This window comes from Simochromis diagramma, unplaced genomic scaffold (genome assembly GCF_900408965.1).
Source record: "Simochromis diagramma unplaced genomic scaffold, fSimDia1.1 OVJJ01000355.1, whole genome shotgun sequence".
Lineage (NCBI taxonomy): Eukaryota > Metazoa > Chordata > Actinopteri > Cichliformes > Cichlidae > Simochromis > Simochromis diagramma.
The window spans coordinates 1,377,045-1,404,202 of NW_024387174.1; the positions used below are offsets into that span (position 1 = coordinate 1,377,045).

At 40.5% G+C, this 27,158-nt stretch overlaps 2 protein-coding genes across 4 annotated transcripts in view; one reads left to right on the forward strand and one right to left on the reverse strand.

Moving 5' to 3' along the window:
* myo10 (myosin X) overlaps positions 1–27,158 on the reverse strand; it is a 125,148-nt gene that overhangs the window by 95,531 nt on the left and 2,459 nt on the right. The gene's annotated exons all lie outside the window — the stretch shown is intronic.
* Positions 26,190–27,158, forward strand: part of basp1 (brain abundant, membrane attached signal protein 1) — a 63,123-nt gene continuing 62,154 nt past the window's right edge. Inside the window, exon 1 of one of the 3 annotated variants that reach the window (XR_005698460.1) lies at positions 26,190–26,221. The gene's annotated coding sequence lies outside the window, so the exon portion shown is untranslated. The remainder of the gene's footprint in view (positions 26,222–27,158) is intronic. The other 2 variants (XM_040049442.1, XR_005698461.1) reach the window with 2 other exon arrangements.

Sequence of the window (27,158 nt, forward strand, 5' to 3'; positions counted from 1 at the left end):
CTGAAGCCTGCGAGTCCTGACACATGACATGTCATTTCTTCTGAGAGCGGAGAAGTTTTATTAACGTGAATAAATTGGGAGTGTGGGATTTTTGGAAGGCGAGTCTGGATGGATGTAAGGATAAAACCTAAAACTGTTGCACGATGTGTAGAGACACTGCACAATTATTTATGAGTTTAAAGATGTTTTGTTTTTTGTCGTCTGAATTCGGCTTTTAAATATGAGTCTTCCACTTATCCAAGTTCTCAAAAAGACATGAAGATGAGCACAGAACTACTAAACTAAACTAAACGAGACAGAAAGAGGGAGAAAAATGAACTATTAATGCACCAGATATCCCCCTCTGTGTGCGGCTCCTTGATGTGGCAGCAGAACAACAGAGTCCCATCACAGCCAAATCGCACCCACTCAGCTTGTAAGACAGACACTGAAAAGCCAAATTCCCGCTTCCCATGGCTGTTCGCTAGCACAGGGGTAAATGGAACCATGTGTGTGGCCCTGCAGACACATCGTACTGAATATTCTGAAGGTTTTTCCCGCAATCCAGTGAAAAGGTGTGTTTTTTTCCCCTGGCATCTTTATTCAAACAGGCTCATCTATGACACAAACTTCTTCTCAGTAAAGCGATTCACTGTCGAGACCTGTGAAGGCTTCAATCGACAGTTCTGAAGCTTTCTGTGTTTACGAGGACAAACAGGCCCGTGCATTATGGAAGGAAGTCGGAGGTTGCAGAGGCTTTTTCTGGGATAACTAATGTTGATGATCATGATGATGGATAAAGGAGAACTGTGATTATCACACTAAAAAAAACACACCGACATATGCAGAAGTACAGAAAAAAAACCCAGCCTGCACACACACAGGCTCTGCTCGTATATGATCTGTGACCCATTACACAGACATGAGCAGCAGCCATAAAACACACACGGCTCCGCTCGCAGCGGCCAATCGGATGCTGCGAGGAGCTGCTGACTTGACTGAGTTTAGATAATGTTTCTGATTAGATTTTCATGCACCGCAGTAATCAGAGCGCTGGCTGTATTCTGACTCTGATGCTCTGTGGAAAAAGGCTTTTTGTTTTTATGAGGTGTTTACAGAACTACTGCACACTGCATTCCTGTTTACAGCACACTGAGAAATGACCGTAGATGTTTTAGTCACTTGCGTTTTCCTCCAGCGGCCAATTTCAAACTCGATCTCACATTATTGTTTTCATGCCATTTTCATCATTTAAACGAGCCCTCCTGATTTAAACAAACCGTAAAAATCCAAACACTAAATTATAAATCGATGGAGGTGCAGACATTGTGTTGTATACAGTACATTGTTTGATTGTGTTTTATTAATTGCCGCTATGTTTGGCTCATTCTATGGAAATCCCATTCTGACCACCTCCACATGCACTTTCACCCTGGACGTCAAGCACACAGCAAACGTCCTTTTTTGTATCAAAACTTTTACGGCCAATCTGCAGTCTTCAGTACAGACTAGGGTTGTGATGATTTCAGGATTTCAAACTCAGTACCAATACCCAAGAACACACTTGAGACTCCAAACCCTTTTCGATACCACAGGCATTTTTATCCCTGTGACAAACATCGTTGGGGGGGGGGTCACATTTCAGCAGATAAAACAAAAAGCAACAGTGTGAACCGACTGTAGTAGAAGCTCTGTGCTAGAGGCTCGGCAGTACCGTTTTATCTTGATGAGGAAATTGCATAAATGACTCTTTTATGAAAGTTTTACTGATAAATATCAGCGAACTCTGCATACATGGTCAAGGAAAAGCAAGCATAAATATAAAAATGAACCAACAGAAATCTGTTTTATGACATTCACTCAGGACTTGCAGCTTTCACTGACCACAGGATCAACTTTTAACAAGCTCCCTCTGCTTGCTTTTCACTCCTGTGCCTTATTTTATGGTTTATGACGTCACCATAGCTCAGTGGCTTTGTGGTTGGAATATACTTAGAGTCCAGACTCAGCTTAGAGATGGTAAACATTTAGAGAGCAAGTGTGTGGGTTTTTCTTCCCTTTTTCCCCCCTTCAGGCGAGTGGAAGTTCATCCAGGATCAGTTTACTCAGAGGGAATCTTCTCAGCCAGAAACTAGCTGCTTTTAAAACATATGGAATCAGGAATGATTCAAATTTACCCCTTTTTTCACTTTAAAACGTGTTGCAGTCGAGCTGCCTTCGCTCAATTCTAATGCAGCTCATAAATTTAATTTATGAAGATAGACACTTGGTTTACAAGGCAGGAGAGGACATCAATAAGCTCTCTGCTTATGAGGATGTGTAAGGACACAAATTCTCTCCGACTGTGGTGGGATGGTACCTGAGCTGAAGATAACACACAGCTAACACACATTGCTAACAACAATTCTGTATTTAACCTGGCCAAAATATACAAAAACAAGGTTTTAAGTTACATCCTTAACTAATCTTGGGCTTTCAAGGTTTGGACACTAAGTAGACAGAAATTATTACAAATGAAAAAACCCACCTAAAAATATTAAAGTATATTAGGGCATAATATTCCAGCGGCATAAAAGCCAAGCACTTCAGGTTGGCTCCAAAAAATAGTTTTGTCTCTATAGTTTTGCCCTTAATGACAACAGGATGGGGCTGAAATGTTCGCATACACCTCGCCTGTATTAAGACTTAGAGTCATGCAGATTCACGGGTTGGCTCCGCTGAGCCATTTCTTCTTGTTCGGCATTCGTTTTCACAAAAAAACACAGAAGGAGTCCGCTCGTTTCGTGCAAAATTACAAGAACATTTTGTTTTGGCTGTTACAAATATAAAAGCTGAACTTGAGCTCTATAAGTACAAAGAGGTGATGTCATGTCTTTAGCTTAGCTATGTGCAGTTTTTATTTTCATTCATTTCTGTAAAGGTTTGGTTTGAGCTAGAAATGGTAGTAATATTTTTCGGGTGTATCCATAAGTATGGATATATCCTGATGTATCCGTACAAAATACAAAAATCAAGACAGCAGAGCAGCAAAGAAACTGGGAAATAAATCCTGTTCTAAAGTAAACAGTGTGAGGAAGCACAGCTTTGGTACCAATGGTTCAAATTTTCAGGCTGATCATAAACTGTGAGAAAAAAAAAATGAAAAAACAAGCTCAAAACCCAGTGAACTGTACATAACACCTGGTAGGCTTAAATTATTAACGACGCCGTTGTCAGCAGGGGTCAGAGGTCCCGGCACGCAGCACACTCCGATGTCAGGGAGTGAGCGTGAGCAGAGGTGTTGACTGGAAGCTCCACAGGAAGCAGCTGCTCATCAGCAGACCGTCTTCCTGCTGTCAGTGATCAAAAACAACGTGCACAAAGAGACGAGAGGAAAAGGTATCCTCACACTCGTGAAAGTGATACTCGCTAAACAGGACTGCACATCTCAAGAGAGCCGATTAATTAAAAGGCCCATTCATCCAAATTTAAAAAGGCATATTTCAGAAAGCCTTTAGGCCTTAAATAAATGCATGAATAACACTTTCCCACACTAAATTCTTAAAACTTCAGAGACGTGTATGTCTGGGAGATGAAGCTCTCAGTATTCTCCTTCAGCTGCTTGGTGGATAATTAAAAGGCATGTCGCTGTGGATCTGGAGAGCAGCTGTAGGGTGGATACATGTGAGTTTGCAGCTGACTCGGGAGAGACTTGGAACCTCTTTTGGTTGGAAGACAATCAAACCGCCAGGGGGAAAACACAAGTACGCCGTTTCATGAGCTGAGAACAAGAAACAGCACTCGGCCGGGCACTGCAAACAGGACAGAGGGCAGAGCCACAGAGAGGTGTCACTGTCGTGAGATGCCTCAGCAAACACAGGTCAGTGAATCTGATGCCAATTAAATATGTTTCTGCCCGTTTGTTTCTGTTAGGGACTCAGCGTGCTGAAGAACTTCAGCTTTTCCAACTATAAGTGTACTTACTGTCAATATTAATAACAGAATCCCAAAAATGTAATAAATAAATATAGTTTGGAGTGGATTCGAGGCCTCTTCAAGCAATACACAATATTCACTGTATTCATGTTTTACCCCCTTATATCCAACTAGGGTAGCAGTCGCCCCCCCAAAACCTCCTCTGGGGTGAGATGCGGGACACGCACAGGGACCAAATCAGCCGTCTCATCTGACTTCCCTGTTTTAGCCAAGCTGTCACCAAAAAACATGAACCAAGTCTTGTAATCATAAATCACTGTGCAGTCGTATGACTCAGGGTGGAGGGACGTCTGAATATAAAAATACAGTTCTCTGTTAGTACTTACTAGGACGGATGCCCAAATACTACGCACAGTTTACTTCTAACCTTAACAGGAGGAAACCTTACCAGCCTACAATAAAGACCACCTTCAGTCGGGCCAATCAGGAAACAGTTAGTTTATGTGGGAGAAGAAAATATACCGCACTGCTGTAGGTCAGACACCCGGTTAATCTGCAGTTAGGACAGTGCAGATAAGTGTTCTTCTGAGTGTGTTACTGCTAACAGATGAGTGCAGTAAAGCTTAATTTATAGTTCTGTGTTGAATCACCTACGCTGTAGCCTGACATACACCTTTTCCAGAAGGGTAACTACATATTCCAGCAATGCAGACTACATCAACTGTGGTTGGTCTGCTTTATTTGCTTTGCACGTGCATAATCCCTCTGTCAAACTGGACCTTTTTGTAAACAGTATGCACACGTAGCAGTGATGGAAGCTCACATTAAACAGATCAAATATGTATATGACATCAACGTAAACCAAAAGCACAGAAGCTCCACCCACCTGCTGTTCAAACCTTCTGTTTGAAGGTTCAGCGAGGAGCAGCCAATGAGAAGATGAGCATAAAGGGCTTGTTTTAGAAACAGTAAGACCTGACAGTCTGCACAAAGACCAGTATCGGATTATTTCCGAGTAACTTTCCAAGTTAAGTTACTTGGAAAGTTGCTATAGTAGTTTTGCATGGTTCACATAAATTTGAGGATTAACATAACAGGTCAATTTTAAAGAGATTTAAGGCACATTTCATGTGCCATTTTCTAATTTCCTAATTTTTGTGTATAGACTCAAATAATTTTGAGGTCCTCTCTCTTTCAGTGTCTCAGTAACAGAAATTATTGATCAATATCTAACAGCTCCAAGTCCAACAGGATAAACTCAGAGCAGCAGAACTGTTCAGTAAGCATGATGCACCGAGCAGTTTGAAAGGTTAGATTTTCATAGGAGCCACAAAAAGACGGATTTGGAAGTGTTTCGAAATATTGGCAGATTTCCAGGATGAATCAGTCTGCGTTACAAGCCAACCAGAAGCCCCGGAAACATCACTCTGGATGTCACGCCGATTCCTGTAACTGCACTAATAACAGTTTACCTTCTCATCTCGCTCCTGCAAGTGGGTGTCGTTTCAACGGGTAATCTGACAGTCCCACCACGTGTCAACACCGTGACATCTTCAGCTGAAGCAAAAGTGAGGGAAGCATGCAGGAATTTCACAATGACTGAACATCTGTGGATACTTTACTGTCGTTCCCAGACAGGCTTCAACTGTTTTTTCCCAATAAGTGCAGTTGCTTAATAAAATTTGCTCTTGGCTGTTTGTGTCTGGACATGTTTGACAGGAGGCTTTCTGGATGAATTTATATTATTTGCTAATCGAACTTGACTGACTCAGCGGGGTGTGTAAGGTTTCACCGCTCTGCCGCTGCCACCAACAGAGATGGTCAGACTCAGATTATTTTTATCTTATGCCAAAATGAGGAAAAACCCCGAGACACAACATGCAGCTCTACTTTTGTTACAATATTTCCTGTAATTGAAACTTACCCCCACCCCCGATATATTTTCAAGAATGAGATAAGCACAGGTTATGAGACTAAACAACAACTACAATAGTTCTTTGTAGGCTGAAAATGTGCCGCAACCTGTACAACAAGCCTTTGAGGCAAAACTGTAATATCACAGCCAGTCGAAACTGTCAGTTAAACACTTAAAATGACATCTTAACAAGTCATGTACTTTGTTTTTTTACTACACAACCTTAGCAGAGAACTTTACTGTGAAAGTAGAATGGGAGGCAGAGCCCTCAGCCTTCAGGCTCCTCTCCTCGGGAACCAGCTCCCAGTTTGGATGCAGTCAACAGACGTCGTCTCTACTTTTGAGATTAGGCTTCAAACATTCCTTTTTGATAAGTTGGTTAGCGCTACAAACCACTCCTTCATTCTTCTTAGTAACCTCATACGATGCAATGAGTAGCTCTGCTTGCTTTACCTCCCCAAGCAGACTCTTTCTGAGCCTGGTTCTGTCACAGGTTAAAAGGTGGTTTCTCCTTCACGCTGTCACAAAGTGCTGCTCCAGGGGGATTATTAGCTTTTTCTATATATAATACTGTAAAGGCCTTCATCATTCCATGCAATGTACTCTGGGATGACTTTAAACTATAAAAATAAATAAATAAGCAAAGAGAATGTGTAAATCAGGAGGGAGCAGCAGCTAAAACTACTTAAAATTTCATTGCTAAAAACGGAAAATGTGTAAAAACCCGGCAGCTGCATGCTCAGAGTTTAATGGAGCTTATAAAAATAGTTTCAGAATCTATCCACATATTCATAGTTTCAGACATAACATCGAACTTCTAATTTTATATATTTAAAAACAAAATTCAGTACATCAGACTCATGTATTCACTTTAAACAATTTAAAATGTTTAAGCTGCGTGCACGTTGATGGAAACTGTCCATATGGCAGACGGCAGGAGCCACGACTGACGGGCTGTTCAGCCTGAACCACAGTGACTAATGATGCAGTCAGTGATGACATGCAAGTTTATTTATTACTAAACAAAGCCAGCGCAAACAGAATACAAATCTAACAATGAGAGCGACGCCCTCCAGACTTTAGACCACAATGACTGCTTTTTGCTTTAGACATGGCGTGAACATGTCTCTCAGCCACATTGTGCGCCATGACTCAAAGTCAAACATGTGCCCACCTTTAGTGTCTCACCAACAAACTGTTCTCTGAGATATTTATTTATTTCTCGGAGCTTTCTAATGAACTCCTGATGACAGCGGCGTTTGTCTCCATGCACTTCCTGTGAGCTGCAGATGACAGTTTGGTTCACTGCGTCTCATTAACTATTCAGTAGCTCTCATTGTGTTGTTCTGGTAACTCTCGAGTCACACTGCACGAAGGTGACATTGTGTGTTCATTAGTCTGCATTAATGACTCAGTGGTGTATTTGGCATTAACTAAACTGCCAAACAAAGACACATATTAGTGGGTTTTACACTTTTAGCGAGTTTAGAGTGGTCAGACGTGAGGATGTCTTATTTATCTTAGAGCACCAAACTAACTCCATCATCACATGTGCTAAACTGCAGCTCTCAAAAACAAGATCCAGGCAACATTACAGTTAACATTTACAGTGCAACAAACACATTATCTTAAACCATGCAATCAGCCGCCACATAGAGGAAGCGGACCGTCAGCCACTGCCAAAACTGGAGTTATACTGGGAACCTCTGAGGATGTGAATGAATAGCATGGGAATAAATCTATGAACATGGAACAGACCAATGCTGGAAAGACCTTAAATACTTAGGAAACCACACTGTAATTACAGACAGAAATATATGTATAAAAAAAGACAATGTGCAATGAATCAATTCATGAAGAGAAAACAAAACATGAAAAATGTGTCTTTAGGGGTCAGACGTGGGAAAGTTGGAATGCAATGATTCCCCCTGAATATTTGACAGAGGCGATTGACTTTGGTTTTGGCTGATGAAGAAAACAGGTGTGGAGCTTCATGCACCACAAGAGACATCCAATTCAAGCTTAGCTGCAGCTTTCTTGCAGATCTGGCACATATTACAACAACATGAAGAAAAAAAGAGGGAATTTGAAAAAAACGAGCCAAATTGAGCATAGCATTAGAGGCCAGGAAGTCAAGCTCTGCAACATTCACGGCATCAGTCGGGATCCTTCTGCACATCCACCTGGGAGTGCAGTTTTAAGCTGGTTTAGTTTGCGTGCAGTCAGTCTACCTCTGCAAGCCAGTTCGCAACCCAATTTGTAGCAACTTTACAGATACATCAACCTTTGCCCATACTGTATACAGCTCTTGCTTACTGCAAGTTGCTAGACTTGATGTAATACTGTAGATTGTTCCATGATGCCACACAGTGTTAAAATATGAAGGTGGTCGCCCAACAAGAACATGGAGATAGTCGCTGTTACTTTTGTTGTCCATTGAGGTTCAGCACTCTCCTTCTTTCCTCTTTAAAGCTTCCACCAAGCTGTGCATGTCACACTGCAAAAATAGTTCCAAGTTTATGTTTCTGCTGATCCAAAACTCACAGTTTAGCAAAGCCACCTGCACACTGTGACCTTTCTCTTTCTCTTCAGCTAAACAGCTCCTGACTTTCTTTGAATTGGCTCGTTATTTAGTGCCAGCACCTGGTCGCTGGCCCCGCTACAGACAACTGAAAAGACGCTTCTGGTTTCCCCGTTTCAAGGCAGCCACATGAAACAACACAAGAGCCAAAGATGACTTTGGCTCAGAGACACTTTTAAGAGTCCAACTAAGACATAAGCAGCATGCAAAAAAGACGAACGTGTTCAATGGAGATCTGAAGAAGTCCTTTGAAAGCAAACATCTTTGAAGTGAAGAAATTCTAACTTGCCTTTCCTGTGAGGACTAATGTCTTCGTTGACCCAGTTCTTTCTTTTTCTGCCCAGGTCACCTCTGTGCACAGCGGGTGAGATGGTTGTCAGTGTGGTTTCTCATCCATATGAAATGTTCTGAGAATGATTGTGGTCAACTACATTACAGCCAACCATAGGTTTTTGAGAGCAGCTTGCAGGTGTGAAGCGGTAAGCGAGGCAGCTTTAAAGTCGAAACCCTGCATCTCCAAAAGTAAAAATAAATTCTCTTTTCATGTTTTTTGAATGAGGATCCACTTTTGGGCCGTTTTTGGTTTGCAGAACAAAGTGACTGTGAATCCCACAAACCCAGGCTGTAATCTCAGTTATGCTTGCTGGGCGGCTTCCTTGTTTTCTCCTCAGTGAGTCAACCATGCAACATGAACAGAAAGAGCCAGTGGGGCTTTGTGTGCCATTTTTAGTCAGGTATTTGTTCTTTTTCTTTTCTTTTTTAACATTTTTTAATTGGGGGGGACTTTATTGCCTAAAAAGCACTGAACTGTTTTTATTGTGTTCATTCAACGAAGAGAAAGACTTGTTTCTGTAACACTAACATTTTTTTACCTTCAACTGGCAACCTTGTTGTACTCTGTCAGTGGTAATTTTATATTTCCATGAATGATTTTAGACCAACCAGTCCGCATATTTATTTTTCTCTACAGTTACATTTTTTCTTTTATTTGAATACATCTCATTTACATGAGCAAAGTCGCTTTTGTTGCATCTGATCTTAAACAAAACAATCATTTGTATTTAAGGCAGGTTTGGTTTGGTGATCAGCTTTCTCGTAATTATGCTTTTCCAAGACATTATTTCAGTGAAATATATCCACAGTTGCCATTGGTATTCTGGGCGCTGCTTCCATCCAAGCTTTGGTGTGTTTCCAGCATTTAGATGCAAATGAAATCCTCCACATAAATGAATAAAAATGAACTGGTCTATGAAATTCACAAACAAAATGTCAAAAGCCTAAGACTACAGATGTAAAATGGAAACAGAAAAGCCAAGTATGACTCAAAAAAAAAGCCTCTTACAGAGCACTAGTAACAGCTTAAATGGATTCACTTGTAGTCTAAATGAATTCAGCGAAGATGGCACCGTGTTTCACTCCCCAATCCAAAAATTAAACAGCATGAATTTGCTGCAGCTCTGATTCATGCCTCTGTTTGGCTGCTACTTTAAGTCAATGGCAGCTTAAATGAATTCATTTAATTTTCAAATGTAGAAAAACAAATACTTTGTACAAGAAGAAACCAGCGGTCAAAAATGGTTCATGGTTTTGCCACCAGCAAAAACTTTTTACAGTGTCTGCTTAATCATGTTACCTACACTAAGCTCGCCCCACTAAGCACCTAATGGAAGTGAATATAAACACACCACTACAATCTACCACTATTAACTGTGTTTATCCCATCACAAGACTTTGCTATCTCAGCATATATTTATGTCTCCTTCTGCTAAGAACCATGCAGATCATGATTTCCAGATTTCATGAAGCTGGACCAGACCACAGGAAACACAGCTCTATATTAAATAAAGCCATTTTATTTTCTCCTCTGAGAGCTTTCAGTCAAAGGAAGACCAATAAGTGAGCTTTCTCCACGCTGCTGCACAGGGAGGCAAAGAAGGTCAAATTAGTGGCAATAAGGGATTTAAACATTACACTGTACATGAATCTAATGCACAACTTGAAAACATGATCAAAACACTGTATAAACAAAACTGAACACAGTGAACTAGTTTCTGGCTAAACAAATGTCTCGTCTGCGACTCATTAGTCATCACAAGCATGCATGCAAAGCGATTCGTCTCCGCCGCTGCATGTCTGAGCCCAAATCAAACTCACGTGAGGAATTCTGAATTCAAAAGGAATAAACTAAACTTAGATGAGACTCTTAAACTTTCTGCAGATGTGAAACTCAGGATCAACAATGACCTGACGTTGAAATAACTGAGCTTAGACTGGTTTCCATCCCTAAGGACCACTTAGACCATAAAGGAGGGAAATGACCAGAGTCCTTTCTGTTGGGCCCACCTGACCTACTTTCTCCTTCTGTGTTTGTCTATGAAAGTATCCATGCACACGAGAGCATGGGAGAGTAATTTGTGCACGTTTAAGGCATTGTTTGCACAAGTGCAGCATTCCGGCTGAAAAAGCGTGCACACATACAATAACTCTCATTGTAAACGGCGCTTTCAGCGACTGCGTTTGCAGGATGTTCTGTGCATCATTGTGTTAGTGTGTGTGGGTTTGTGTTTGCTACAAGTTGGCAGCTGAGGCCACAGTTGCCATGTGTTGCCCAGCTGTGGTCACATGGCGCTGCTTTTGCAGACTCCAAGAAGGAGAAACGGACGAATATAAATACCGCCTTCCCCTCTCTGCCATTCTCCTGGGACCAGCAACAGACGTCTTGTTATACAAAAAAAGAGGCGGATTTAACCCCAGAAACAGATTGTGTGACTCTGCAAATTAAGGTAGCAGTTTGGTGTGACCTGGAAACATCTGAAGTCATTTAAAGCGCCAAAAGCAGTGAAAGCAGTGAAAGGAGTCTTCCAGCAACAAAAAATAAGATGGCATGGAGAGCAACCAAAGGTTTCACACATGCATGTCAGACCTGAACTTTTCCAGATATTACCCATCAAAGCTGCAGATACCATTGTCAATGTCATTTAACCTGCCAGCTCCTCAGAACAAACAGGATGTCAGATTGAGCTCATGTGGGAATACTGCACTTAACTGTCTGGCATATTCACAACAGAAGAGTGGGAGTCGTGTGTCCTACATCCTGCACTATCTAACTTCCTCAACTAAACCAATTTTCCACATTGACAAAGTGGCATCAGCGGATTCCTGCTACATGTGAGAAAGGACAATGTCCAAAGCTGCCCTAACCCGATTCTCACAACAGCTGATCAGCATCAGCTGACTGCTCAGAAAACCCCATTCTATACGGGGTACCTTCTTTAAGGTACGAGGGCCATCCCAAAAGTAAGGTCTCCAAAGCAGTGGGGTAGAGAAACAGTTCATACGGCTGTTCGCCACACTGTTGTGATTGGTGCTTCCTCCACTCCCAAACAAGAATGAGCAGCTTCGCTGGGAGACTCAATCTTGGCTTGGCAGCCCTTGAAAATGGGGCCCCCGTTCAATGCAGAAAGCGTTAAACCAGTTAAAATTAATCGCCAATAAGTGTATGGACAGTCGTGCATGGATGTCAAAAACGTTGGCAAGTGGTGTAGAGAGTTTACAGCCGGTCGTACTGAAATTCACGAAGAACAAACGGCAACGAGTGGATTGCTCAATGCTTCCCGAAGGAGACGACGGCGAGCTGGTATGACATGGGCAGTCTAAAACTGCCACAACATCTACCAAAAAACCATCGACTGAAATGGTGATTATATAGAAAAAGAAATCATTTTTCAATAAACAGTTGTTTGCATTTCTAAAAAAGTAAAATAAAATAGGAGACCTTACTTTTGGGATCGCCCTCGTATATTAGCAGTTTCCCGACAGTTGATGTGCATTAACAAGTTTCTTGCAACACACCTCCAGTTGTCACTGATGGCTGCTCTGATCGTTAAAAGAGTCTTGCTGCTCTCTAGCTTATGCTTTTAATGTTTATGCATGCAAAGACAGGGAGGACCTGAACATGCTGCTGTAACTAAATAACTGCAGAGGTAAATAATCTTTTAACTAGAGTGGCCTGACCTGAACTTTGAGAATGTCTAATCTGTTTGTTACAAAGGATATTTTGCTTGGAGTGATTCAATTGAAATGTGGAGCTGCTATCCTGAGACGGCAGATAACATTGGCTAAGTCAGCAACAAATGCTCTTCAAATAGACATTAAGAGTCATTACAGAACACTACTTCTTATATTTAATCCAAATTCGATTTGCTTTTTCTGTCTTGCTCACACCTTATTGACGTACATTTTTACATTCTCCCTTGAAATTCTCAGTTACCTCCATCTCTGCTCAGTTTAGGAAACAAGCCTTGATTTTAAGGTACAAAACCCCTTTGAAGCCGCCTGACCAACTGGACAGCAGAGATAACCTTGTTTTCTTTGTCTCAGCATCTTAGCTTGGTGAGCATGAGAAAGGCCTTATTCTGGGACATGCTTCAAGCCTCAGAGCTTTTAACTTCCTCTAATGACTTTATGGCTTTTTTGGAAAAGTGTCAAGTAACTGAGTGCACTCACAAAGACAATCTATGATTCTGGCGGCTTGGATGGAGAAGAAGTGGGTTAAGTGGCCTGGCGAGGAATGAATTAGAGAAGAATTGCTTTGCAGGGTAAACAAACTTTAGGGCTCTGTTTTATCACAGCAGACCCGAGAGTGTGTTTAAATCATCATGTTTCACATAGTGTAATGGGGATATTTTTCAGGCTGCATATAACTCAAGAGATCTGGGAACAAAGGTAGACAAACACAGACTCTCTGCTACTTACGGCTCAAGTGCACACTGAAAATGGGTGCAGTCTATTTCCAAAGACAAAAAGAGAAGGGAGCTTTTCATTCATTATCAAACAAATAAGAGCTAACCATTAAAGCGTGAATAAAAACTGTTTGCCAGGCCTGAATCGTTGTAAAAACTGTAAACTGATTAAAAAATTTTAAGTCTACTTTGTAACACTCAAAGATGAGAGAGAAGAAAAAGGACAGAGAAGGGCTTCAATGTCTCAAGGCAAAAGAGAATGAGCTTGAAGCCAAATGACAGCGTTTGTTTCATTCAGGAATAATTTGAAACCAGGTCTGAAGCTGAAGGCATCCAGAGTTTAAACCAGCAAAAACAAACAGTTCATTCTCCCATCAGCACTTTTCACGCCAAACCAGACCAAAAAAAAAAAAAAAAAAAAGGCTAATTGAGGACTATCAAGCAGCACTGCTGCAAACCAGTTCTTTGAACTTCTTCTTCCATCACTAACCTCAGTAAACACCAACTTGAGTACTTTAAGAGGAGACGCAATCTCATCTCACTGTGCACTCAATTGTTTCTGACCATGGTTGTCAAAACCAGAAGAAAGATATCAGTGATTAAGAGATTCTCAAGGACATCTCAGCTATTTTGGCTCATCGTCACGACCATATTCTAGCAAGTAAATTGTCAATAGACTGGCTTATTTATTTATTTAGCACTTTTCTTACTGAGAACTCAACGTGGTTCTTCACTACAAGCCACATATCCCTGTTCACACATACTTTCATATAACAACTTATTCTATAAGGTATTTTATAAAGGTTTTTTTTAACCTAACACATTCAGAGATGCATCAGGGACAATTTGGGGTTCAAAAATACTGACTAAGGACTATAGAAGTCAAGGGTCGTACCAACCACCCGCTCTATCCTTGTGGCCACTAGAAGGTAGAGTCAGGTGCTACTATATTGAGGATTTCAATTTACTGAATATTTATTTATTTGTTTGTTCTCAAGGAGGTGGATGCAAATTTAGCAAAATAAGAAATCATGCAAAAGAAAACAAAACGAAAAAAAATTACATGGCAAGAGACTGCCAACTGGTTTTCCCCCAAACATTAACAAAGGGTGCTTTTGCACATTCTAATCCCAGATTCAAACCATCTCGGCTCATCTAGGCTCTTGCCCAAAAGCAGTTCATCAAAAAATGTCTCTGTACTTGCCACAATTTGCAGGCCAATTGTGCGATTACACCACTGTACATGTTCAGGGGCTGGAAGATGTCGACTGCTCTGGAAACATTATTTTGGAGATTTTATGTTCCACATCAGCATCTTGAACCTTCCAACTTCCTCTTTCCTGACATCAGTCCTGGCTGTCAAAATGAAACATTAAACACAAGACAGACTGATAGGGACTAGAGCGTGGCGGGCAGATGAACATCTCTTTTAGCTGCTGTTGCTCAATAAGATTTTATTCAGAGGAAGTGAGACAAATCTGTTCAGTGATTCATGTGCTTAGTTACAGATGCAAAGAACCATCATTTACTGCTCAAAGGTATCGGGGAAAAAAAATCTAAATATGACAGATAACTATCTGCATTAGTAATGAGACATGTGGGTATTTGAGATTAGATAAATGTTTTCCTACTCAGACTTCAGACACGTCAAGTCTTGAATTCAACCGATCTGTTGAATTAGTTTCATTTTCTTGTAAATTCCCCTCAGAGCTGAACTCCATAAACTGATAAAGATAATCAAAAGCTACATGACACATTCACATTCCCAGGGTGTAACGTGGTGCTGTTCTGTCAAACCCGTGGACAAGATCACCATGATGCACTGGGTGGAGAATCTCAGGTTTTACTCCAAACTCAGTACATACTGACATTTGTAACTTGGTGTCACTTTTAAATGGATTGGGTAGCTTTTATTCGATTCGATTGTACAGGGTTTGAAAAGGCTCCATTAGAACCCAAATCTTCTTCTAAACTTAACCAAGTAATTTTGGTGTCTTGTGCTGTTGTAGCTTCTGTGTCCACGAGCACGCAAGGTTGTTCTTTTCACATAAATTCAATAATTTGAGGCTTTGCATAGACGTTTGTTAGCCAGTCAATTTGTTGTGGCCACTAAAGTGTGAGGGTACCAATTGAAAGGTTGGTTGTTGGATTCCACCAATTTTGTACATGTTAGAAGAACTTTGACTCTCATGTACAGTAGAAAAACACTTTATAAGAACCAGTTCATTTAAATCTAACCAGTGAGTAAATGTTAAAATAAGAACCATGTAAAAATCAGCAGAAAAAAACAACAAAAACAACAAATGAAACATGTACTACACCATCCCGCCTGATCAACTTGTGAATTACTATCACTCTATATGCAGATTTTGTAGCTTTTTGTAACTAATATGGTCAAATATTGCCACGGCTGGTGCATCAAGTTACAGAGGTAAGAAAACACAGTGTGGATACTTCTGCAACACCAGTAGCATCTAGCAGAACAGCAATGTTTGGCACCCAAGGATAGGCCATGTAGTAGAAACGTAATCAAGGTAAAGTAGGAGCTTAAAATCTTTATTTTTAGACAATACTTCAACATCATTGTGTCACGCATTCTGTTCACATATGAATCTTAAAAATATCCTTTGTGAGAGTCCTCAGGCCTCTCCCTCCTGGGTATTCTCATCCCATCAATGAGAGTATGCATACTTAATTGCTGCTTACGTACAAAGCAAAACAGCATGGTAAGTAGTAAATGGACTGATTCTTATATATTGCTTTTCAAATCTGAGGATTCAAAGCGCTTTATACAACATTCCTCGTTCACCAAAACACCCATTCATACAAACACTTTTTCTGTGCTTAAGCGCTTCCTATCTAACATTCACACGCAGTCATACTTGGACGGATGCATCAGAGAGCAACTTGGGGTTAGTATCTTGCCCAAGGATATTTAGCGTGCAGGCGGGGCTCAAATCACCAACCTTCCGGTTAGTAGACGACTTGCTCTACCGCCTGAGCTACAGCCGCCCCGGAGCATACTATAAGTATATTAATAGAAAAGTTATCTTGACCACTCAAGCTGCAAATACCCCTTAATGGCCTGGAAGAATCAACAGTAAATATGAGGTCGAAGGAAAGAGCTACTTTGATTGCCTTTTAGACTCCTGTAGCATAGGGGAAAAAATAAAGAAATCAATCACATCAAATGAGATCCTTAAAACGATGGAACTTCTTAGTCTTCTCTAACAGAGCAAATAAGAATAGCGTGATGTTCCAGAACTCGGAGTAGCCTCAGAGGAGTGGACCTGCACTCTCACAAGGTAACAGGATCGCATGAGAACAAGCCAATTAGTGGAAATGGATGTTTGGCTTTTCGGGTTGCGCCTAGCTTCTAACTTGTGTGGTGTTGTGTGCGAGTGTGTTTGCATGGATGGGGTTGCCAGGAAGCTGCATTCAGCACAGTGCAGGATCAGATAACCCTCCTCCTACTTCTCTCTCAGATCTGATCTTAAACAGAACCGTGTTTATCAAAGATGTCCAAGACAATAACCAACATCCGACTTAAAAGAAACAATTACAACATTCAGAAAATCAAGATCTTTCAAACAATTTAAATCAGGGGATTTTTCATTTTTTTACAAGTCCGGTTTAATGTTCTGGTGATTAAATCTTATGCAAGATTCAATGCATCTGCAAAAGGCTGAAAGGCTTCCTTCGAAGCACTCGAGTTAATGGAAAGCTCCGATATCTTTTTGTACAAAATGTTGTCAACTGTCATTAGAAAACAAGTTTGTGAAGTGAATTTATCTGAGTTGTATCTTCTTCCACAATTGAGAGCTGTCAAACTGATGAACTAGAGTTGTCTTTAGTGATGTAGTTAATTTACTAAAGAGAGGAAAGTGTCAGCCACTGGTCCTCCCCATAGAGAGGGAGAAACATGATATTCCTTGGGACTGAAAGTGTTTCCTGAAGGTAATCACTGTGTTTCGGCTGGTTGTAAACATGCAAGGACACAGTGATAGTGAGAAGCAATATAAACCGAGTTCAACACCTGCATTCCCTCGTGACTCAACATAATGGGCCAATCACAAACTGAAGGGGATGTAATTTTAGAGTAACTGTCAGATCCAGCTCCAAGATGTCGAAGGAGGTGGTTCTCTGAGAGCCACAAAACCCAAACTAAGCCTAATGAATAGTTCAGGCTGTTCCTGTCACAGCTACAGTCACAGCAACATGGGGATAACTCATCAGGCTTTAGATCAGCCTTTAAAAGTGATTCTTTAAGGAACTGATCTTGCCCCTCTTACACTCTTGCGGCGCCAGTCTACATTTTTATATTTGCAAGGGTCGTGATGTGTTTGGACCATTGATGGCTTTTGCCTGACAAAACTACAGTCAGAGGAGGTTTCCTCATTATGGGAATACTCTGACCTCGTTTGAACCCTGATCATATCTGTCCATGTTTCTGTTTCTGTATCCTGTCTGAAATGTGAAGTTTAAATAAGAAAAAAGTTTAACAACCATATTTTATCAGGCCCCCTCTGAAAAAAAAGGCAAAAAATTAACAAAAGCACAATAACAGAATATTTGACTGGGTGAGTGAAAATCAAATTCAAATGTCCAACAAGTCGAAATAAAGAAAAAGAAGAGGAAGAAAACAACAGAAATGTTATCCTGGACAAGTGAACATTGTGAGTCATCTGCTCAAAGATGTTCTTTTTTACTTTATTTGCATTTAATTATTTATTTTTTCCATCCAAGAAACCTGGACTGCATTTAAAATTACCTTGTCACATTCAACATGCAGCTTGCTCTAATCTCCAACACAAATTTCTGACCTTTGAAGGGCTGAAGGCAAACCACATGCTGACATGTATGACCAAACCCTGTCTCCAGACGCGCCTTCCTTTGAGCCCATTGGTTTTAATCCTTGCTGGAGATGTTTCCATTAAATTATTACAATCATTTCTGAGCGTGGTGATGTGTAAACCCTGTAGCGCTATGTGCAATAATAAAAGTGCTACATGCCTTTGGGTATGTGCAAATCCTAAATTAAACCACACCACTGTTCGAATCAAACAACATCAAAACGTTATTCGCCTACTTAACCTGTCAGGTGTGTATTTGAGTGGCTCGCAGTGACAGGTGAGACAAACACAAAGCCAGCATACGTACATAAAACACAAATTCTGACTCATCCTTGTAAAGCATGACTCCTATACTGCATGACATATTTGCTAATATCATGTTTTGCTTGGCATTTATTCTGAAGTTATTCTGAATCAAGCAAGTTAAAGATATTTAATTTCAAAATTAAGAAATAAATGGCAAAATAATCCTTGTAGTATCTTTACCACTGCAGAATTTCTAACTTGCATTTTACTTTTAGGATTTATTTGCAACTGATTTGGTAATTTAAATAAAACCAGATGAGAAACTCTATATGAAACCCCCCCCCAGACTTTTATACTTGGATACTGATTTATGAAATAAATAACAGACGGTGTAGATCTGAAAGGCAGTGAAAAGATCTAAAATACCCTCAGCTTTCCTCTGCCTCCTTCTGCAGCACAGTGATGCCGCAACATTGAAAGAAGTCAAAAGGGGTCAGATCTACAGTCGTCCATTCCTGGTTTTAATTGACCATTTCACCAGCGGGAAACCACGACTCAGCAGGACACTGAGGGATTAGTGTCAACAGACCATCTCAGACTAAAACCCATTTTACTGCTTTTTTTTTTTTCTCTTCTTAAATATTGCTTCTACAGCCACTCAACCAAGAAATGACCTCTCATGCAGAGATGTGCAGGTTCCTGTGTAGGAACTGTACAGTAAGTCTGTACATGAGGTTAATGTAAAGGTGTGTAGACATGTTACACCAGAGGAGTGATGGTTTTTAACATTAACTTAATGGAGTTTGATTTATTACACAATGATGGGGTCATAAAGAGGTCAGGTGACAGAAAATCCTTAAGTTGAAACTAAATCTGCGTACAGATGGTACCTCGATGGCTCGGTTGTATTACAAAAATAAGTTGGAAAAAAAACTTGAGGTTGGCTCCAAAAGAGAGCCAGGTGCCTCGCATGTTAATAACATCTTTAGAGTCTGATACAAAAATGGTTTTTAGTAATAGTTGTAATAGTTTCCCCTTCATAACAACTGTACTGTGGTAGTTTTGTTATAAATCACATGTTTATGTTGCGTTAAGGCTTAAAGTTTGGATTAGCAGTCTTATGTAGCCACTAGCTAAGCTATGCTAAGTGATGCGGTGCTAATCTTCAGCTGCACTAACTCAAGTCACTTGGAAGTCGGAATTTCTGAAGTCAGAGCAGCCCCACCAAGTCAGAGTTAATAATCCAAGATGGCAGCACTGAAAGTAAACAAGAGTAAAACGAGAACTTCTAGTTTGTATTTGTGACTCATTAAATGAGCCATTCACAGAACACTGAGCAGGCTCCATCCATGACCATGCTGCAGCAATGTTTTTAAGCAAAACAAAATATTGCTCTGTTCTGGTGATGAGTGCATCGCTCTATTGTGCTAAGAAGCTAAATAAATCATGTTTTTCCTGCTTTAATATTGAAACATAATCAACTTGGGAGCGACGTCACTCTTCTTCCGACCTCTGAGATCAGGAAAACAGCAACTGAAATAACTCTGTGAATGGTGTTTGTGCAGCTAGTCCTTTATTGACAATTTAAAAAATTGTCATCATTTAAAAAATAGTTTTGATGAGTGAAATGCAAAAACTTTATAAGTTGCTCACTTAACACTTATTATTATTGCACCCATACATGCTGCCACAAGTCCACAAACCAAAGGCTGTGATAATGTTGGCTAAGTACACCCATATGGAAAAGAAATAGTAAAAACTTATAAAAGACTTGCATAAGATGTGGCCTACTTCATATAGTGAATCATATCAGGCTTATATGATTTACTCATGAAAGTGGCCACTTTCTCATTACTTTCATATATTGTGTTAGTAAGTATCCAAAACATACAAGTTTCATTTATATCATTTTCAAGGGATCTTATATCTGTTTTCACTCTTGTATGCTTTTCATACAAGTTTCACACAAGACAGATACAAACTTTATATATATCTTTTCCATGTGGGCATATTTTCCATATAGTTTAGACATTTTTAGGTAATATTTAAATGAAAATTTAAGGATTTAAGAAAAACGGATGCAAACAGCTTATTTGAAATGACCTAACATGACGATCAGTTCAATAAATATTGACAGTGCACACGATAACTTCAGCTTTATCCTTCAACGTCACCTAAGCGCATTTTATTGACTGTTAGAGAGAAAGTGATTATGTAAGTTTCATGTTATTGGGAGGTTTAAATTGTAGTTATGTCACCAATTATAATACCAGGATTTTTTTTCCCCCCAGCAGTGTTAATGTACAGATAAAAATCACAATGAATTGAGCTGCGCAAACCTCTGTGCACAATGTTCCATGAAAACACACATGTGGAGGAAGCTGGACTGAGGGAGAGGTTAGGAAGCGTTAGGATCCAGAGGAATGTTTAGAAATATCCGTCAGGAAGTCAAGACTTAACAGAAAGCCAGAAGAGAAAAGAGGAGGATCGAGCAACGAGTGAGGAAGGTGAAGAAACCGAACAGGAATGATGTTTCTGTTCATTTTGTGTCTGGATATTGGGCACTTTTAACACTCTGCACCTTGGGATTTTGACCAAAATCTTCTGCTTCTTTAATTTTGTGGGCTCGTTTTGTTGACAAAGATCTTTGACAAGAGACAAAGAAAACCTGCAGCATGCACATCTGAATCATTGCCTTTATTAGTGAATAAAATTAGGTGACAATTTATTTTTGAATTGGTGAACAATACAGAAGGTTCTGAATTATTTTAGTGATCATTTCCAGAAAAAGGAAAAGTGATTGTTTACCAGCAGGTTTGACATGTAAGTGTGGACTAAGTCCAAGTATGTGTTTAGCCGTTTAAATTGTGAGCCATTTAAAAATGATGACATCATACTGTTGATCTAAGATAGCATGGTAAAAGCTTCCTTTGTCTACTTTGTAACTCAGACTTTTGGCAGATTTTTAGCCAGATGCCCTTCTTGCCTTCCAGTCTTAAACCCGGGGATCTTTCACGTGTTAGACAAATGTGTTAACCACTATACTATGAAGCCACTAAAGCAGGGGTGGGGAAACTCCTGGCCTCACGGCCCGGTGTCCTGCAGGTTTTAGATGTGCTGTTGATCCAACACAGCTGATTTAAACGTCTAAACTACCTCCTCAACATGTCTTGAAGTTCTCCAGAGTCCTGGTGATGAACTAATCGTTTGATTCAGGTGTGTTGACAAAGGGTGATATCTAAAACCTGCAGGACACCGGCCCTCGAGGCCTGGAGTTCTCCACCCCTGCTTCACAATGCATTTTATCAGCCACACCCTTAAACCAAACTCCATTTCTCTGCAACAATACATAAATAATAAGAAGCCCACTTGTTTCATTTCATGATTCAAGTTCTGCATGCATTCTCTTAGATAGAATAACAGCTGTCAATGTTCTTAAATAGGTTAAAGGAGATTAAAGAGTTTATGAAATTAAAAAAAAATACAAAACAAAGACAACCTCAGTGCTAATCCTTGAATCCTAATCCTACATCTGATGCGTTTGCAGTCGAAACATATGTGTGAGATCAGCCTGCACCTCATCCTTGTCTGAACCACACAAAGACTAACGTCATGTCAACCATGAGGTTCTCTCGATAACAATAACACAGACATACATGTACACAGCTGCTACAATGGCATCTAGATCATTGATTAACCTACAAACTGAGACAAGAAGCAAATATGAGGAAACAGGGCAGCGTTTAGAGCGTTTTCAAGTCCTAAATGTCTCATCTTCAACGAACCAATCCCTCACACGTGAATGACCAATGTGATCACACAGGAAGAGTCTGGATCAGCTATGTTGGTGCTTTCAACTTTTTTTGTGAAAAAAGTTGAGCGTTTATGTCTCTGCATTGCTTCCAAGATAACTCAGAAAGGTCTGAATACTGACAAAATCTTACACTGAACATGAAGGCGGCTCATCTGTGACAGAAATGCACAACTGAGGCCGGAAGACACCGAAACAAGCAGCTGACCAGAGATGATTAACTGAAAAACAATTACAAAACTGCTTGCATCAGTTTAGTTTTATGAATTCAACTTTATGGCAATTTTCACCAACTTTGATTGTTATTACATCATTTGGGGTGGCTGTAATTCAGGAGGGAGAGTAGGGCACGCACTAACTGAAAGGTTCAGTGTTCGATCCCTGGCTGCTCCAATCTGCATGCCAAATAATCTTGGACAAGATAATAACCCCAAGTTGTTTTCTGATGGATCCATCGGAGCGTGAATGTATCTGAATGTCAGATAGGAAACACTTATGCACAGAAAAAAAATGCTTGTGAATTAAGCAAGTTGCATAGAGCACTTTCACTGCTCAGGTACAGTAGGAACCACTATAAATAAAGGCTTAATCAATCCTGAACTTTATTGCTGATCCATTTTCCATTTTCATATCCATGATGTTTAAACGTTTTGGTTATTAGTATCTCACTAAAAGGTTCCCCTGGTGCTGAGCTAAAAAGAACCCCAAAAACAGGGTTTTAAGAGCTCTGATTGTCTCGTGTTCCTGCAGAGCAGCGATGTAAAGAAATGGGAACTTTTAAAGAAAGTTATGAGCACCATCAAAAAAAAAGCACCCGTTGATATGCTTTTTGTTGCTCCACCAGCCTGCTGAGCTGCTCATTAAAATGATCGGCTTAAATGAACGTTTTGGAACGGACTCACTGCTGCAGTCGGCGGAGGGAATAAAAATAAACAGGTTTCCTGTCTGGGCCCGGGTCTGAAACTGCAAGCCTGAGACTGTTTGATTTCCCACAGTCGCTGCTGCCCCTCTGCCCTACATGCAGTCAGTTGAGAGCAGTGAAACCAGTTTAGGATCGGGTGCAGGCGCCTCTGGCTCGTCTCCAGAGTGTTTGCCGGCTTGAGAAGGTGTTATTTTAGCAGGAGGGTAAAAAGGACTGTGAGCCAGAGCTCGACTCCTTTCTTTTCTTTTTTTCCTCAAAAAGACGTAGGAAATAGGACACCAGCCCTGTTTAAAGATTGTATATGTGACTGTGGAAAAGAATATTTTTTGTTCCACACATACACACAATTAGAAGGCTACAGACAAGGTAGCGAGACACTGATAGTTTGGCTTCAGCTCCAAACAGAAACATTTACACCAGAAATATGTAAAGTTTCATGTTTATCTGGTTAAATCTTGGCTTTGATGTTTGCATATATGATATGTTAGTGCCACAACATATCATATATTGAACACTTTGCTCCCCCCCTCCGTATTGACGCATGACCATCTCCATCATAATCAATAAGGGATATTAAAAACATCATTTATCCCAAAGTAAGTAAATCTTTCGCCTTTTCATCTACGTTCCAGGGCGAGCAAGCTAAATGACATTATATTGGTGTCCACATACTTCTGGTGATGAACACTGCTGGGGGTGACTGTGGGGATGAGTCACTTATGCGCATCTTGAACTCTTCAAACTCTGACTGGTCACTTGTTAAGATGACCTGAAGAAACTCCTGCAGACCGAGCAGGAATTCAGCTGTATGTATAACAGCTGTCTGACATGAACAACATGAGGGGGGGGCAAAATGACAAATCTGCAAGCTGTTTAAATTCCTTGCAGTTCCTTCTGCCTGCTCCACAGGTGTCAAGTTTCAGCTTTAATAAGCACCGGAGAAACGGAGGGAGGGAGAAGAAGCAGTTTGACCCTTCTGCTTGAAATGATCATTAAAATGGAGCAGTATAAAATGGGCAGGGCCTCTGCTTGTTGTGGTGAGCCTATTAATGTCTATGATTGAGCTGTTACTTTTTATGGTTTTAATGGGAAATGCAGGCAGCTGAGGCTGCTGGGAGGAGAAATAAAAAAGAGGCTCAAAGAATGAAAAGCTTTGCAAGTTTTTCAGGGCTCGTTTGGAATCTAGAGAAGCAGGTTAACGAGTACAGGGACCCGAGTCTCACAGGTTTGTTTTGGAGGCATGTTGGTCCATGTGACTTTCACACAATACTGAATGCAACAGAGCTCTGCCAACATGGACGTTTATATATATATATATTCACATCAGTGTATGAACACAGAGACGGGCTTGAGCTGAGGATCTGTGCTGTGTGCAACACTCCAAAAGGGCGTGTAGTCATGTAGTCAAATATAACAGTGTTAATCAGGAGAAGCCTCTGAGTTACAGATGAGTTGTTCTAAACCAGCACTTCCTCAAACTACCTGCAGCTCACCACGTCGAAGCACTGGGGAGTTTTTTTATGACGTGCATCTTAAGAAGTTTATTTATTTATTTATTTATTTTTTCCTTTTGCCTGTCCCGTTTGGTTCATCATCAGATTTATTGTCTAAAGGTGAAGAAAGATGCCCAACGGATTTACTTTACCAAATTGACCATCCCAGCCTTGCTGTAGTGGTCTATTTGATTCACCTTTTATTGTTTATTTATTTTTTTTATTTTTTTTATTTTCACTTGCTAGATACGGGACAGACTTGAATGAGGAAAAGAAAAGGGAGAAAGGAAGAGGGAGAAAAAAACAGCGGAGAAGAGGGAAAGAAGAAAGAAGTTTATTTTTATAAACTTAGCTAACTGAATGGTTGTAGCTTAACGGATCCAAGTAGCCTAATGTTCATGTTTAGCCAACAAATTTAGATTAAATAATTTATTCACCAGCTCAGTGAATCATTCATCACTGCATGTGAACAAGGCTACCCACGCTTTGGAGCTGGTACAGACCTATATTACCGTCTCTTTATGCTACAAGTGGGAGATAAACGTGTTATGGTGGGTGGACAGAGGTATGCTAATTGCTTACAACCTGCCCATCCCCACCACTCAGTGGCAGCCCAGTACATATACTGGTATTCAAAATTTAAACCACATGGACAAATAATAAAGTTACAACTCAAACTGCTGTCTGCTTCCTGTCTCCTACAGTAAAGAGAGAAAACGTTTGCTTTAAAGCAGAAAAAAGCCAAGGCAGCCAAGAAAAGGCATGAAGGCATAATTATACCTAAACAACGTGAGAAAATATGATTTCATGATTTGTTCTGATTGGTCTTTAAACATAAGCCAGCCATTGTTATTAAAAACAAAGTAACTCTGTATGTCTTTGACTTTATAGCACAAAAATGTACAATCCTACTATCATTGCTCCCTGCCTTCAGGAAGCCTGACTGACATCTGTTCTCTCTTTTTTTCTTTAACTCCCCCATTGCTGAATAAATTTACACTGCGATCACTGCAAACACACACCTGAGGCACAGCCGCCGTCTGATTGGTGGACAGGTGAGGCCCAGCTCTCTCCACGCCCACCAGTTCAAATAAAAACAAACCTTCTAACCGACTGAACTTAGTGACTCCATTATGTCAACACACACCCGAACACACACCGCCTCAAAACACACTGCAGTTCCTCCTACCACAGAAGAGAAAATGATCCTCTGCAGTTTATTGGATACAACAGAGCCGAACATTAGCCAATCACTGACACTGACACAGGATTCTCGAGGCTGTTGGTCAGTGAAGTCTGAATGAAATCTGCCTCATCCTGCCAATGACGACCCAAATAAGACAAATGGATAAAGCTAAGCATGCAACCTCTCTGCTGGATTCAAAGGGGTTTTTCTGTGACAAATACAGAGCATTCGTAACATTAACTTTGTTCATCCTTAACACTAAAACATAAGTGACCGCGTTACGCAGCCGTTTTCTATGTTTAGCAGCTTTTCTCCCCGTGAAACAAAAACCTGCAGAGTATATAAAACGACTCTGATAGCTGCTGGACTGCAAGAACGATTCCTGTTTCAAGAAAATGACCAAGTGATGAAAATGTGCCGTCTGGATTTGTGGTTAGGCTCTATTTATAGCGGCTGGACTGAGTGCTGCAGACTGTTTTGGCTGCAGCTCAGTAATTAGAGATGAGAAACCTCCTGCTGAAGGATGTGTCATTGTCAACGCATTCGTGTCTCTGATGTTCAGGACAATGTGCTCTTCTGTAGCTCGCAGGCATAACTTTGAATTTAAGTCAGGCTGGAGAAGTCGTCCCGAGCATTTCCACATATGAAAATCTTTCAGAACTCGATGGATAATATTAAATAAATCGCACAAATTAGGAGAAAATGATCCTAACAGATGTGATGTTGACAGTGAGATTTCTCTTCTTCGCACTCCTCCTCAAACACTTTGAACCACAGTCATCATAAAGATGACAGCCATTAAGTGCTGAAACTAACACATTCTTTCAGCCATTTAACACCGTTTCTTAAATGTGTCATTCTCCAGTTCAGCCTGTCAGCTGCTTCAACTCTTTGAACCTCACAAATACTCCATATAAAAGTCTCCCTTCTCCCCGGGAAGCCAAATAAGTTAATAATAATAATAGGATGAATCCTAACTAAGTGAATGGTCACTGGCTTGTTTTGGCATAAATGTAAATAAAAATAAAATGGCAAGGCTAAAACCAACAGAAATCTGACAATTAAAGATGAAATATTCAGAAAATGTAGCTAAAAGGTGGTTAGCAGCGTTACCAGGTTCTCCCTCGTCTGCACGAGTTCTCTCCAGCTCCCTCACTCAGTAACATATGAATGGGTTTAGGTTAACTGGTGATTCTAAAGGTGACCATTACCACAAAGCAAGAAGATTCTGTAACACAGTGAATTTACTAATGGAGTTAATCAGGCATCCTAAAGAGGTTTTCAAAGACAGCCGGCTGAAGGTTCGATGCCCTTTATTAACAGCATGTCTTTGTCTGTCCGGAGACTGCGGGTCCCTCGTGTACACACTGCATAAATAAGAAACACTTCAGGTCCTTTCCCAGTTCACATTCCTCTCTTGTCAAACCGTTGGCCTCCGTATGAAATGACTGAAGCCGGTTTACTTCCTTGTCAAATGCCCTTTTCCTTGAAGACTGGGCTCTTTGTTTCAGCTGT